Source organism: Anthonomus grandis, chromosome 7, assembly GCF_022605725.1.
Source record: "Anthonomus grandis grandis chromosome 7, icAntGran1.3, whole genome shotgun sequence".
Taxonomy (NCBI): Eukaryota; Metazoa; Arthropoda; class Insecta; order Coleoptera; family Curculionidae; genus Anthonomus; species Anthonomus grandis.
In genome coordinates, this window is record NC_065552.1 from 20918397 (window position 1) to 20933013 (window position 14617).

General features: G+C 35.0%; 1 protein-coding gene across 6 annotated transcripts in view; it reads right to left on the minus strand.

Moving 5' to 3' along the window:
- The window catches only part of LOC126738415 (unconventional myosin-XVIIIa), a 563322-nt gene that overhangs the window by 114292 nt on the left and 434413 nt on the right, over nucleotides 1–14617 (minus strand). The window contains exon 1 of one of the 6 annotated variants that reach the window (XM_050443747.1): nucleotides 2684–2919. The exons of the other annotated variants lie outside the window; for them this stretch is intronic. The gene's annotated coding sequence lies outside the window, so the exon portion shown is untranslated. Of the gene's footprint in view, nucleotides 1–2683; nucleotides 2920–14617 lie in introns of those variants that run through there. 6 annotated transcript variants of the gene reach the window in all.

Below are 14617 nucleotides of genomic sequence, written 5' to 3' on the forward strand. Positions count from 1 at the left end.
TTTCTGATGATATTCAAGGATATTTTCATTTGTGGTATATTTGCACAATTTAGTCAAAAAACAGAGGTTTTTAGCTGAAATTCTACGGCCTCTTGTAACCCATGGTTTTCGTTTCTTAGTTTTAAGCCTCATTTTAGGAAAGCACTGATTGATCTTATCACACAGAACTTGAAAAAATAAAGTAAGTGGGTCAGAAGCCGTTTCAAGTGCATTCCAATTTACCGAAGCTGTAGCAGCAGAAAAAGCATTGAAATTTCTCCTGCTGAAAATTCTTCCTATATAATGAGATAAAGATAATACAGTATTATATGGCATTTTAGCAAGAATAGCTTCATGCTCGGAAATACCAGATGGGAGTACTGTGCATAAAACGTCATCAAAATTTGTACAGAAATAGTCAGTTGTAGTTGCAGATGAAGAAGTTATTCGTGTGGGAGAAAGAACGTGCATTTTCAAGTCGTAAGAATTTAAAATACTTAAAAGAGAAGTACGTGGCAAGGTTTCATCAGTGTAGTTGATATTAAAGTCACCAGCCAATATAACCTTAGAGTGTAGGGACAACTGGGATAAAAGAGAATCAAGTTTGTCCAGAAACATAGCAATATCTGCTGAAGGTCCTACAAACACAAAGAATATATAAATTAAAACGCTTACAAAAAGAAAGAGAGAATTCAAAAACATTCTCTAACAGAAGATTATCATACTTATCAATATTACAAAAAATCGTTTCAATTGTTTGCCTAGCCAAGATCATAGTGCCTCCATGTATAGATTGTTGACGACAAAAATTTGATATAGGAGCATAATCAGATATTAAAAAACATTCACTAGGCCTCAACCAGTGCTGTCAGAAGTACAATATCAGGAAAATTACATGTGTCCAGCAAAAGATGAAGCTCATCCATCTTGTTTCTTAGGGATTGTATATTAAAAATAAAGATACTTACTGCCTTTCGAAGAGCCAATTTCAATCTTACTAGTAGAATATGAACATGAATGAGATTCAACCTTCGCGGACTATAAAAAAGAAGAATTCAATTCACGATCAGTAATCAGTTCAGACTCATTAATTTGATGATTCAAAGACAATTTATTCGATAAAATATTAATTTTAAAATATTTGAAAATATGTGCATGTAATAAGTCTGAACCAAAGTTACTGGCGTGATTAGACTCTAAAATCCCATCTCACAGTGCTCTAAAAAATTTTCTAAATGCGCCACTGACTTCTATTTAAAAATATCTATTACAAGCAGTTTTCGTTTTTTTTCTATCTTATACAGGGCCTTAGAAAGATTAATATCTCAAAAAGTGAACATATTAGTTTTCGCCCTGTATTTCAGGAACAAAAGTTGTTAGTTGGAATATTTTTGTTTGTGGCTTTAAAAGTTTTAGCAAAAAGTGATACAGGGTCGCGAAAACCGCAAAGTTACATATATCTTAGAAAATAACAGATATACCCTGCAATCTCATCTAAAATGGCACACAGTGTACATATGTTTATTAAATAAATAAATTGAATTTTTTTACTAATAAATAAACCATGCATAAAATTTTTTTTCGCTGTAATCGCTGTAATCGCATGTCGGATTTTCCCTAAAATGAATATGGATTATAAAGTTTTTATTTTACGGAGAAGCAGTGGCGTACGTAATAATTTTTTTTTTAATATTTAGTATGCGTTTCTGTACAGACATCCTATAGCTCAAAAGTTAAGGGGTTTAGGACATAGCTTTATTTAAACTTTTCTTCTTAAAATCACTTCAGATTGGCACCCTTAAGGACCAGCATCTTATTCTGTAAGACCATGTATATTTATTTTAGAATAAATTTACGAATAAAAAATAGAGGACCGTATTGCGAAAAAAAAGATACTCGGTATAAGTACAAATATTTATGTTAATAAATTTATTAAAGTCTCAAAAAATTATTAAAATTAGATTAAACACAAAAAAATTGAAAAATTTAAAAAAAAATCGAAAACAATTTTTTTTCACTTTAATCATCTGATCTTTGCGATGTATGTATATGGCTGGTCCCGAATTCCGGGGTAACCATTGAGATCTCGAAAACCGCCAAAAATGTAATGAGGGGCAAATTCAATGTTCAAAAAATTCTTGTATTTCTAAAAAAAAAAATCTGATGGTATTTCAAGCCATAGAGCAAAATAAACGAAACTTTTTATCGTCACCCTGTGATTTAAAATTGATAGTATGACCCTTCGTTTTTAGCGTGGATAATTAATAATTTTTTTCTTATTGGCACCATGTATTGGAATAATTAAAATGATTTTTGTAGAAAAAAATAATAATAAAATTATGGTTTGGAAAAACATTAACAAAACTTAAATTTAATAAAACTTCATAAAGTAATTCAAAAATTTTTTTTCATTTAAATATCCAAGTTTATGCAATATACAGGTGTAAAAATCGTCTTTAATAATTATTAAATTTTCAATTTCAACTGTTAAATGAGCATTCAACCTTAAAAAATCTCTTACACCTCAAAAATTAAGTAAAATTTGCCTTTTCTAAAGTAAGAATACTAATTAAGAATACTGTTACTTCCAAGAAGCAATAATTAAAAAAATGATGTTTAATTCACTCAGGTAGAACAAAACCTCATAACTCAACACCAGCCGTAATCCATATAAAATCAATTAATATCACACTGATTTGGGTACCCAAGCAATCAACAAAAACTACTACTACTACTATCCCTAAAGTAACGGTCCATCAAACCAAATTTAAATAAAATCGTCCGTGCTTCCGTATGTATAATTAAAAAAGGAAAAAAAAACTCAAAATTCAAATCACGTCCGAAATCGAATCAAAACAAAAACCGCGATCAAAATTGACGGTCAATATCGCGGCCGAGACCGCTAAAAACGCCCGGCGATCGAAGAAATGATACCTAGAGGATCGTCTTCGAATAGACAAGGGCAAGAACTGACTGAGTGAAGGAATCGACGGCGAAGTGGACCATGAAGAAGCGAGAAGCCGGTGTAGTGGATAGTGGATACCAACGCAACGGTGGGATACCTTCGGAGCTGCTGCACCGGCTTCGCCCGTGTTTGTTTTTTGCACTTGTGCAGATTATGCGGTTGCGCTTTGTGCAAACATTTTTACCAAAGAATATCCACTTTTTTTGCGTTGTAATTTTTTCCCTGTTCTCATATACCTTCAACTTTCTAATTGAGAAATACACACACAAGAAAAAAATATATTTCGACTGGGAACTTGATTTTTTTTTCACCAGCTTTAAATATCATACAGCATTTAGATAGTTCATATACAGGATGTCCCGGAAAATGTAGGAAATCTCTTGGATTCAGGTAAAAAATAAAAAAATAATATGGACCTTTTCTATAAAAAAAAAATTCTTTAGGCCCGCCCTACGCAGATACGGTTCCTTAAAGACGCCGCTGGAAATCGGTTTTTCTTCAATAACATTTGCAGTACTTGGTATAATTTAATAAAAATTTTACGTTGATTAACACTACTAAGGACCTCTTAAAACGGAGTCCTTAAAACACATTTACTTTACTTATTTGACCAGGGGCGGACTAGGTAAAGTCTACTTCAGAGATCTATTAGAATCTTTGATGTGCCGCGAATAGTCCTTGTGCCGGTGCTGCTTGTATTGTCACACGGCATGCATGTTTAAATCGCAAAATTTTATGTGGAAAGAGTCATGAAGTAATATTCTACGCGATATTAAATCATTCCATTAAATATATAAATGTTTTATTTTTTTTTATTTATACATTTGATTCGTAAAATTTGACTACAGACGGCCACGTACTATTGTCTCACCTCAGTCCCAGGCACTAAAACGTGAAAAATTGCACAGGTCCGGCCTTAAAATTTATTTGTATTTAAAATGTTATTTTTCGGGATTTTTGGGTTTAGTTTTATAAAGTTAGAAATTTAGGATAGTTGATAGCAAGATAATATTTAATTTAAAGATAAGATTTAGTATATCTAGAAGTATATTTTTTAAAATAAACTTTTACATTAAAAACCATCTAGCTGTAGGGTGGGGTTTCCTATATTGGACCGGCTCCTAAATTGGACCTTTGAAGATTTGAGCAAACTGACAACAAGTGGTGCCATCTGTCAATGCCAACTAAAACTACACCTCGAAAACTGTTAGAGTTTCAGCACGTGTGCGTCTGTAAATAACGGTTGAGGAAATATTAGTGTTTTCGTGATTTTTTAACTTCCGATACAAATATACTAGTACTTACCGTTCAAGTAAGTAATCACAACATTTATAATATCATTATTTCTCAAGATTCATTAAACAGGCCATAGTTTAGGGGTTATTTTAGTGACCTAACCTCCAAATTGGTAAAATCCGTTGTGGGTGAAATTTGATATTGTTTAGTTTTGAGAACAAGGTTCCTAAATTGGACAGCAATTGACTTGTAAATTGGACCGGTCCAATTTAGGCAACCACTTCCATTTACTTAGTTCTTAATATTTTTCTTCAGAATGTCATCACGTGGTAAATACGGAAAATGGAGCACAGAATATTTGAGCAGTGCTATTTCCGCTTTTCGTAATGGTTCTTATGGGCTTAATGAATGTGCAAGATTGTTTAAAGTACCTAAAGCTACACTAAAAAGACATCTTGAAGAGAAAAAAACAAACGGGCAAATCATTCAATTAAAAAAATGGGCAGGTTTAGTGTATTTAATGAAGAAGTTGAAGCAGAATTGGCTAGGCATATTTTGATTTTCGAAGAGCGAATGTTCGGGATGGGCATACGAGACGTCCGCAAACTGGCATTTGAATTGGCAACAAGAATGTCTCGTCAACATTCAACGTCGACGAGACAGGCTGCTCAACCGTACAACGGCAATGTCAGAAAATATTAGCCAAGAAGGGAAAACATCAAATTGGGAGTATTTCTAGTGGAGAGAGGGGGGGCAAATACTACTGTGGTTTGTTATGCAAGTGCAGCAGGGCAGTTTGTACCACCCATGATAATTTTTAAGAGGAAACGTTTTCAAGAGGAACTTTCATTAGGTGCTCCGCCTGGCAGCATTGTCACTATTAGCTATACTGGATATATCAGTAGCGATCTTTTTGTGACATGGCTTAAACATATCATTGAAACAGTTAGGCCAAGCCCTGAGGCCCCTGTTTTGTTATTGTTGGACGGCCACAGCACCCACAGCAAAAACCTAAAAGCTCTACAAATTGCCAGGGATAATGGAATTAGGTTGTTGCAGTTACCAAGTCACACAACACACAGACTCCAACCGTTGGATGTTGGATTCTTAGGAGCCTTTCAAAATGTTTATGGACAATGCATTCAAAAATGGTTGCGAAATAACGTGGGTCCAACTGTATCAATGTTTCAGGTTCCGGGATAATTGGAGAGGCTTATGGCTTGCTGCAACAGTGAGAAACGCACAGAACGCTTTTCGTGCTAGTGGCATTTGGCCTATAGATGAAAATGTTTTTAAAGAATCTGATTTTGCAGCTTCAATGATGTTTGACAGTGCATCAAACTCTAACCATGAATCCCAACAGGAGGCATCCTCTTCTGAAGAAGATAATATTCCATTGGCGCAAGTCGTTAGGTCGCAAGGATTACGAACGAAGAGAGCAGCATCAACTTCCCTAAATATTTCAGTCCAGGATATTTCGCCGTTAATTTTTTTCACCTATAAAAAAATCAAAATCATCAAAAGTTTGCCGCACCCAGGACGCAGTTGAATTGACTAGTTCCCCGTACAAAAACGAACTTGAAGCAAGAGCTAAGACATCTAAAGCAAAATCGGTTAAAACTACTTTAAAATTTTCAAAGATTAGTGATAAAAAAAAAGGTAGCAAAATTAGGTGGAGCTAAATCGGACAGCTGGTATTGTGAAAAATGCGAGTCTGAATCAGTCAAAGAAATGATCCAGTGTCTTAAATGTAAAATTTGGTTTCATGCAAAATGTGTCAATTTATCGCTAAAAACTAAGATATTTTATTGTTCAAACTGTAAAACTTAAGATTATGATTTTTAATACTACATAATAATAAAGATTTTTTACATTTAGGTTAAGTTTATCAGTTAAAAAACGTTGAATATTAGTTTATGTTATGCTAATATATATCTTTTTTCGCGGTCCTCATGTTTAAATATAGGTTTTAACATCGGTCCAGTTTAGGGCGCTAATGGTCCAATTAAGGATACCGGTATCCCAAATTGGACTTTTGTTTATATTTTTTTCATTTGAAAAATAAAATATTATAAAGTACCATGTATTTATTAATAATAATAATAATAAATTTACAATATATTTTTTTGAAATAATTACAACTAAGATGTAAAATAGCCTTTTTTCTTCCAGTGAATTATGAAACAAGTAGTCTTGCCTCTCTGGAACAGAACAAGTGTGGCAGTAACTGTAAAAACAACAATTAAACTGGTTTTATAATGTCTCCGCAAAACAAATCATAGACAAAAAACCGTAAAAAACAAAATTTTAAACTTGTTTAATTAATAAAAATAGGAGTTTCTTACCATATGAAACAATAACTAGTTTAGCCCCAGATCTTCAAATTCTACCTCAGATTCATTATTATCCAAATGTATAATGAAATGGTCCTCTCCATTCAAAATAATCATGCACCTTTTTTTATCAATTATTCTTATTATTATATCTTTATTATTTTTCCTGTGAATTCTCCTTTTTAGTTGTCCCCAACATATACAATAATACAGAGGATGTCTGAGGACAGTATTTTTTAGCTATGTTATCTACTACATACTGCTTTTCCCATGATTTGGTATTTATAACTTCCAATAATTGTCTCTTTGTATGAGATTCGTGAAAAGTGGGATCATGTTTATATAAAAATGTCTCAATTTCAAATTGATGTGAAGATATCAGTCCAACCCTTTTTTGCCGTGTCATGTGTATCATACCATGTTTCGTCTAAATAATATATGGATCTTTCTTCCAACCAAAATCTTTAAATTTTCTCCAAATATTCTATACACCACCTGACAATTCAAGTACTTTCCATTACAGCAGGCCTTTTGTTAACTATCTTAAACTTAAATCCAGTCTTATCAGGTATCTCCGCAAGGTGGAGATTGAGAAATGTTTGTCCCTTGCCGATAAGGTGTCCTTAACCATCTCTATGGTGGAAACCTCATTGTTTTTGTATTTAGAATACACAACTTCCCTTAGCAATTTAGCAATATCCGTGTCAAGTCCCTTTGATTGTCCTGCATCTGTCCTTTTTTTTTCTGTCCTTAATCCCTTTTTTTACAAAATAGCATATTATACTATAGGGAAAAAAACCGCTGTTAAAACCGCTGTTTTTTTGCAAAGCACTACAATAATTTGTGAACTGAAGATCATTCCTTAGATTGTTATAGACATTTAAACCAATTTGTTTGGCGTTAAACAATTACGTTTTAAAACTGCTTGATTTTCCCCTGTAGCTTCTACTTCCCTTGCTTCTGAGTCTAAATCACTGTCCAGATCACTCTTATTGTTTTCATCACATATGTTATTGTCTTGCTTGTGCACCCACGGTCTCCATAAGCCCCCACAAACACTTTCCGTTTTTATTTGCCAAATTTTCCTGCTTATTTTCCCAGGGTCGAAACATTTTAAGGTCTTTAGGTATAATACCAAAACAAATCCACAAACACAAATTAAAAAAAACACTTCCTCACAATAAAAACTGCAAAAAATGTAGACGAATACAGGCCAAATTCTAAATTTTCCACTTCCATAAACGTGTAGTGTAAAAAGCAAAACCCATCAACTAATAATAACCTCACATGACTCCCCTCGCAACTATTAAAGGTGATAAACCCATCCTTAAAGATCTTTAAAAATACAACAAACGTGATACAAAAACAGCCCAAAAATTTATCTGGGTACGGCCCCGTAATCGTCAAAATCAGTGGGATAGAGAAAGATACACAATCACTTACACAGCCTAAAGTAAGAATCGCCAGAACGCAGGTGTTTTATCTTTGTTTAATAGACTGGCTAAAAAGAAGTGAGAAGTATGTGAGTGCTGGTAGTGTTTAAAATGTTTTGTAAGATGCTTGGATTTTAGTCCGCGGTCAATTTTTTGATATTATTTTCTTTCTAAAAATGGACATTATCGAAACAAAAATAAAAAATAGTGTAAAACATGGGGTTTTACGTATATTTAAAATTATTTCATAGGTAAATTATATGAAATTTTGGCATTTAAACAGACAAAAAATACGACATAGGCGCACCGACTATTTAGTGCGGCATCTGCGACACATCAAAGATTCTAACAGATCTCTGAAGTGAACTTTAACACCCTGTATGATAAAAACTCTGAAATAATAAATATGGATAACTTGGTCCTTAAACTAAATAAAGAAAAGGCACTCTTGTTCATTATCGATAAAATGAACCGGTTTGTAGAAAAAAAGGATTCACGGTACCCATCACTGTGTACATCTTTAAAAATACAGTGTGGTTCTTAAAAAAAACAACCTGAAACAGAAAGTGAACATAAATGTTTTTTCATGTTTTTATCGGAATTTTTTGTTGTTTGAAACGCACGATTCTTGCAAACGTTTCAAATGTTTCAAAACTCGCCATCTTTCACGTTGTTAATACATTGATCCAATGTGCATACATCGCAGGTTAATCTAAAGAGATGGCGCTGCATATGCTGGTAACTACGGTAAAAAAGACTCTGGAAACCAAAGAGGTATTACTAGCTGCTTTCCTGGATATTGAAGGAGCTTTTGGCAATACACTATTTGAGTTTATTACAAGGCCTCAGGAGAACTTGGAATAGACGCAAAGCCATGCAGGAGGATAGACTGCATGCGCAGAAGTAGGACAGTAAGATGCGAAATGCTGAATGAAACTGTGGAAGCCTCTGTAACTTAGGGAAGTGTTCTGTGGCCCATCCTGTCCAACTTTATAATACGCAGATGACTTATTGATACTGGCCCAAAAAATGAATGAAATTGAAAAGATGAATTAAAGCTGCTGCGAACATCGTGAAAAACTGGACAAAAAGAGAAGGTCTTAAGATAAGTCCCCTTAAATTCGCAATTGTGCCATTTACTAAAAGGCGAAAGATTGAGAACCTTGGGCCACTATTCTTGCATGGTAAAGAAAATTCTTTTTTGTTGGGAGAGATAAAATACGTGGGGGCTATCTTGGACTGAAAGTTAACTGAAAATTAGACCTGGTGATTTAAGGAAAAGCAAAGCTCGGACTGGAGCGAATAGCAAATAACAGTCAAGCTAACTTGACAGGATACCAAGAAATATCAATAATTTTTCAGGCAAACAAAATCAGATGATGAAGACATGCCACACTTTTTTAGACAGATATATTTGCGATACTAGAATGTGCTAGGAAAAACATGAGGAGAGCATACACTAATAAGCAGATCTTAATAATAACAGATAGACAAACCGCCCTAAGGATCTTAACGAACCCTAGAGTTACATCAAAGCTGGTTTGGGAAAGCCTTATAGATCTGAAAGCTTTGGGAGACTGCATCTCACTTAGGCTTATACAGTGTGTGTCAGCCAAATGGAATAAATTAGCTAATAAATAGACGATAAATAGATTGGTTGTTATAGTTGCGCATTTTTTTTTCATAAAAACTTTTTATACAGGGAGTATCAGATAACGGTGGCCAATACCAACTTGCTTAGTTTAAACATAATATTATGTAAATTTATGTATGGTAATTAATTTTTAGATTCCTCAGATCATTTCAGACATATTTTGTATACAATATCCTATACCTATCTTTGACGGTTTCGGAAATATTAAGTAAAATTCAAACAAACATTTAGAAAAGAAAATTATTTATTTGCCGATAATTGTACAACATATTCAAAAACTTATACATAATACAAATCTAAACAATCATGTCAATGTAGGAGATGTTCAAAATGCTCGCCACGAACGTCTTGGCAACACCTCACCCGTAAATAGAAATTTCTTCTAACGTTACTCAACATCTCAGGTGTGATCGATCTAATTGCCAGGGTTATTCGTCTTCGTACGAAGTCAGCTAAGTTAGTGGGTTTAGTTTCGTATACAATAGTTTTCACCTATCCCCATAAGAAAAAGTCTAATGGCGTCAGATCGGGAGACCGTGCTGGCCATTCCATCGATCCTTGCCTCCCTATCCACCGATCTGGAAATATTTGGTTGAGGTACTGCCGGACATTTATTTGGTAGTGGGGTGGTGCTTCATCTTGTTGAGCCCATATCATATTCGCTGGAACTTGTGGGTTTCCTGGATCAGGATACAAGTTGGCCAACGTTGGCACTACATTATTTTGAAGCAATTCTAAATAATTATCGCCATTCAAATCGCCTTCAATAAAAAAGGGACCTATGATCTGGTTTTCAATAATACCTGCCCACACGTTTTTCTCAAACCTTTTCAGGGTATTGAGTATTGTCTTCTCTCATCCAGCGAGGATTTTCCCTGGACCAATAGCGGCAATTTTGACGATTGGCATGACCGTGAAGAGTAAAGGTGCACTCATCAGAAAACATAACATGTTCTAATTGGATCACATTGCTGTCTAACATTGCCATCATTTGTTCACAAAAATACATTCTCCTGTCAAAATTGTCTTTCGTGAGCTCCTGGGTGGGTATAATTTTATAGGGATGCATTTTGTTTTCTTTTAATATTCTAATAACTGATGAATAGCTAATATCGAGTACTGGGGCTGCTTTCCGAGTAGATGTATGTGGGTGTTCCTCAAACTCAAGCATAACAGCCAATTTGGTATCCTCACTTATTGCATTAGCAGCCGCTTTTTTTACCTGCCTAACATGGCCCAGCTCGTGGAATTGCTTTTCTATTTTACTAATTGTCCCTTGGATTAAAGGCGGCAAATTTGAAAATTTTTCGTGAAATAAGCGAGATACTTCCATTTGCGTCCGTGTATTATCTCCATAGCCAATCATCTGTAGAATTGTTATTTTGTGCATTTCTGTTAAATGAACCATTTTTCTGGCTTGTAGTTGATCAAATTCAAACGACTCTAGTACTGACGACTACTTCTGTCATGCAACATGAGTCAACATTAAGTCTGGCATTTTAAACCAAAGTAAACAACAATTTTTAGTTTTTTTTTATTCTCATATCAATAAAAAGGAATGTTAAAATAGTTTTTGTTTGCTTTATCATTACCAAAACCTAAATGGGCAAGAAGTATTAAGTGAGTTGTAGAGAGTCTTGAAAAATAAACAATTTTCTTTTCTAAATGTTATTTTTTGAATTTTACTTATTTATTCGAGCGTTTTTTCCAACACGCTCCCATCTATTTATTAGCTAATTTATTCCATTTGGCTGACACACACTGTATAGGTTCCAGGACATAAAGGTATTCCAGTAAAGGAAAAAGTTGATGAACTAGCAAGAAAATGTTTTACGGCATTTTACATCGGGCCGGAATCTGCGCTGCGAGTTCCAAGAATTGAGATCAGGAACTGGGTGAAAAGAAAACATCAAGCTCACTGGACAGAAATGAGACAGCTGAATAGATGAAACATGTTTATAAACTTTAAAAAGATGATAAAATTACTAGAGACCTCTTTACATTTAGAAGGAATAAACTCAGAACACTTATAGATATCAGAACCGGACACATGGCCGTTAAAGGACACCTGACCAGAATTGAATGTATAATGAAGACCTTAACTGACTATTGTGCGAAAAGAAACCAGAAACAGTAAGACATGTCATTTGTAACTGTGAGACCTTGTGGCCAAAAAGCAACAAATATTTGGGAGACTCATACTGGACCTAGAGGCACTAGGTACCACAGACGCAAAAGATCGGTACTACTGGGTAGTATCGATGGAATATCGGGGTAAAAATAAGTAGTCTTTAGGCTGCTGTGGACAATGGACAAACCCGAAAAGAGAAAAAAAATATACAAAGGCTGGGACGTATTCCCAAGTATACCCATGTTGTATATAGTATATCCAGTGACTTATGTCCCATCCTCCCTGATGAAGGGCAGCAGCGACTACCAATACCAGCTAAGACGCATAGGAAAATATGATCCTGGATCGGCTTAAAACTGGACTACCACAAGTATGACTGGAGCAGTTTTTAATTTGTTGGTTGAGGTACTGCGAAAACCCGTAGCGTCTGATCTACCGTGGGCAGCTACCAACAGCGTCGGTATCCAGAATGAGCGGCTGAAATATATAAACTCGCCAACACGTAGGGCAAGCGCGAAGTTTTATTTTGACAAAACCTCTGTAAATTAATAATTAATTATTATACTCTCCCAGGTGAGTAGAGTAAGATACTCAGAATCTTACACTGCTCTGTTAGTTAGCCCTATGGATTCTAGGGAGGGCAAAAATTCGACTAATTGGCTAGACACATTCACGAACCTATATATTGCGAGCTACAATATACGCACCCTGAGAACGGAAGATCATCTCGAGGAACTGTAGCAAGAGATAGAACCCATAAACTGGGACATAATAGGATTGTCCAAAACACATCTCTCCGTTGAGAAAACAACAACGTTAAAGTCAGGGCCACTGAAATATCAGAAAAATCAAGACGTACGTCACCCTAAGGAAGGAGTCGCTCGCCTCGTTAATAGAAAAATGAAACAGAGTGCCTAAGTTCTGAGCTATATCCAACCGAGTTATATACCTAATGCTGAAACTGAACAAATGTTTTGTAATTCAAGTTATCAACGTATACACGCCTATTAGCGCCGCAGAAGTTAATAGGCGTACAAGTAGAACAACTATATGAAGACATAGACCTTGCAAAGCAACAGGAAAAAGCGCACTTCATAGTCATAATTAGAGACCTTAACGCCAAGATCGGAAGGAGAAAACTTGGGGATTCTGACTTTATCGGTCACTACTTACCAGGAGACAGGAGCATCAGAAATGCTAGCAAATTTTCTAAACAAGCAAAATCTTTTCTGTTTAAACACATTCTTCAAGAAAATTGAAACGAAAATGGATTTCATGACAACTCAACAAAAAACGAAATCGATTTTATTCTCTCTTAATCGAAAATACTGTAAGAATGTTTCAGTTTTGAATAGAACCAACACCGGAAGCGACCACAGAATGATTCGTGCACGATTTATTTTTAACATTAGGATAGAAAAAAAAAACTTTTTAACAAAAACAGCTTTGTGACAAATTAGAAATTCAGATCAAAAATATCAAAGAGAAGTATCAAGATATTTACCACCAGAAGAAGCTCTAGAGAAGATAGACATCAACTAGTTAACTAAGAGAATTATATCATCTGTACATGCAGCAACAAAAAAGGTATACTCTAAATTAAAGAAGAAAAAAGACAATAGACTCAGCGAGTCAACAATTAAAATGATGCGATTTGCAGGATATGAGAAAATACAGAACCAAAATAATTCAAAACACGATAGATAGAGACAGTGATATGAAAGTCCTTTAGTGTCGACTGGATTTTGATGACTTCTAATGGAAAGAGACGATTCAACAGTTTAATAAACAAACACGGCGTTTTGTTTAACAGGTTACCCAAGTTATTGAGAGATTTTACTATGAACTATACTCGTCTGTGATGCCTAATATGGAGGCTGTACATCAACATACCCTAGTGTGCAGCGCAGGCTGAGAAGATATACCAGAAATATACTTAGAGAAATAAAAATACCTTAAAAAATGAAGAATGGAAAATGCCCCGGAGAAGATCGCGCCACGGTGAAAATGCTTAAACTTGTAGGAAATAGGCTGGTAAAAACAATTCAAATGTGGTCTTGTCTACAAGACAGCAAAATGCCAAGACTCCTGGTACAATGTGAAAGCGGTATTACTATTTAAAAAGGGAGATACTACCAGTATCGAGAACTATCGTTCCATCAGCTTGCTGAGCACCTTTACAAACTTTTACTTGAGGTTATAATCAATAGTCTCTCGAGAAAAATATACTTTTAAGGAAGCAACAATACATATAAAAATCGATGAAAATATCATAACACATGAAATTGAGTTGAATCGAGCAGTGAATCAAGCAGACCCAACATCACCGAAGTTATTTACCTGAGCCCTTGACGATGTTTTCAAAAAATAAAAATGACAACAAAAATAATTTCAAATTTACGAGACATTTCGGAGCTGATGACATTGGTATGATTTCAAACAGCTCGGACGAACTCGGAGAAATGCTACAACGGTTGAACGGAGCCTCTAAGAGCATAGATCTAAAAATCAATACTAACATCCAGATATTCCAATAAATTTAAAACGAAAAGTGTTTCACCTGTGGCGACGTAGGTCTCGAGACAATAACACTAAACAAATACAGTGAAAGTCGGCTTAGAATATCTCAGAGAGCAATGGAGCAAGTAATCAGGAGATAAGGAGGAGGACTAGAGTCGTCAATATAATCAAGAGAGTTGCCGAGTTGAAATAGACCTGGACAGGTCACGTAGCGAGACGAGAGATGGACAAAGAGAGTGATACAGCGGCCTTAAGAAACAAAGAGAAACAGAGAAAGACCACAGAGAAGATGGACGGCTGACATCAGAGAGATAGCCGGTAAAAACTGGCTTAGAATTGCCCAAAGCCGTCACGAATGGAAAACTA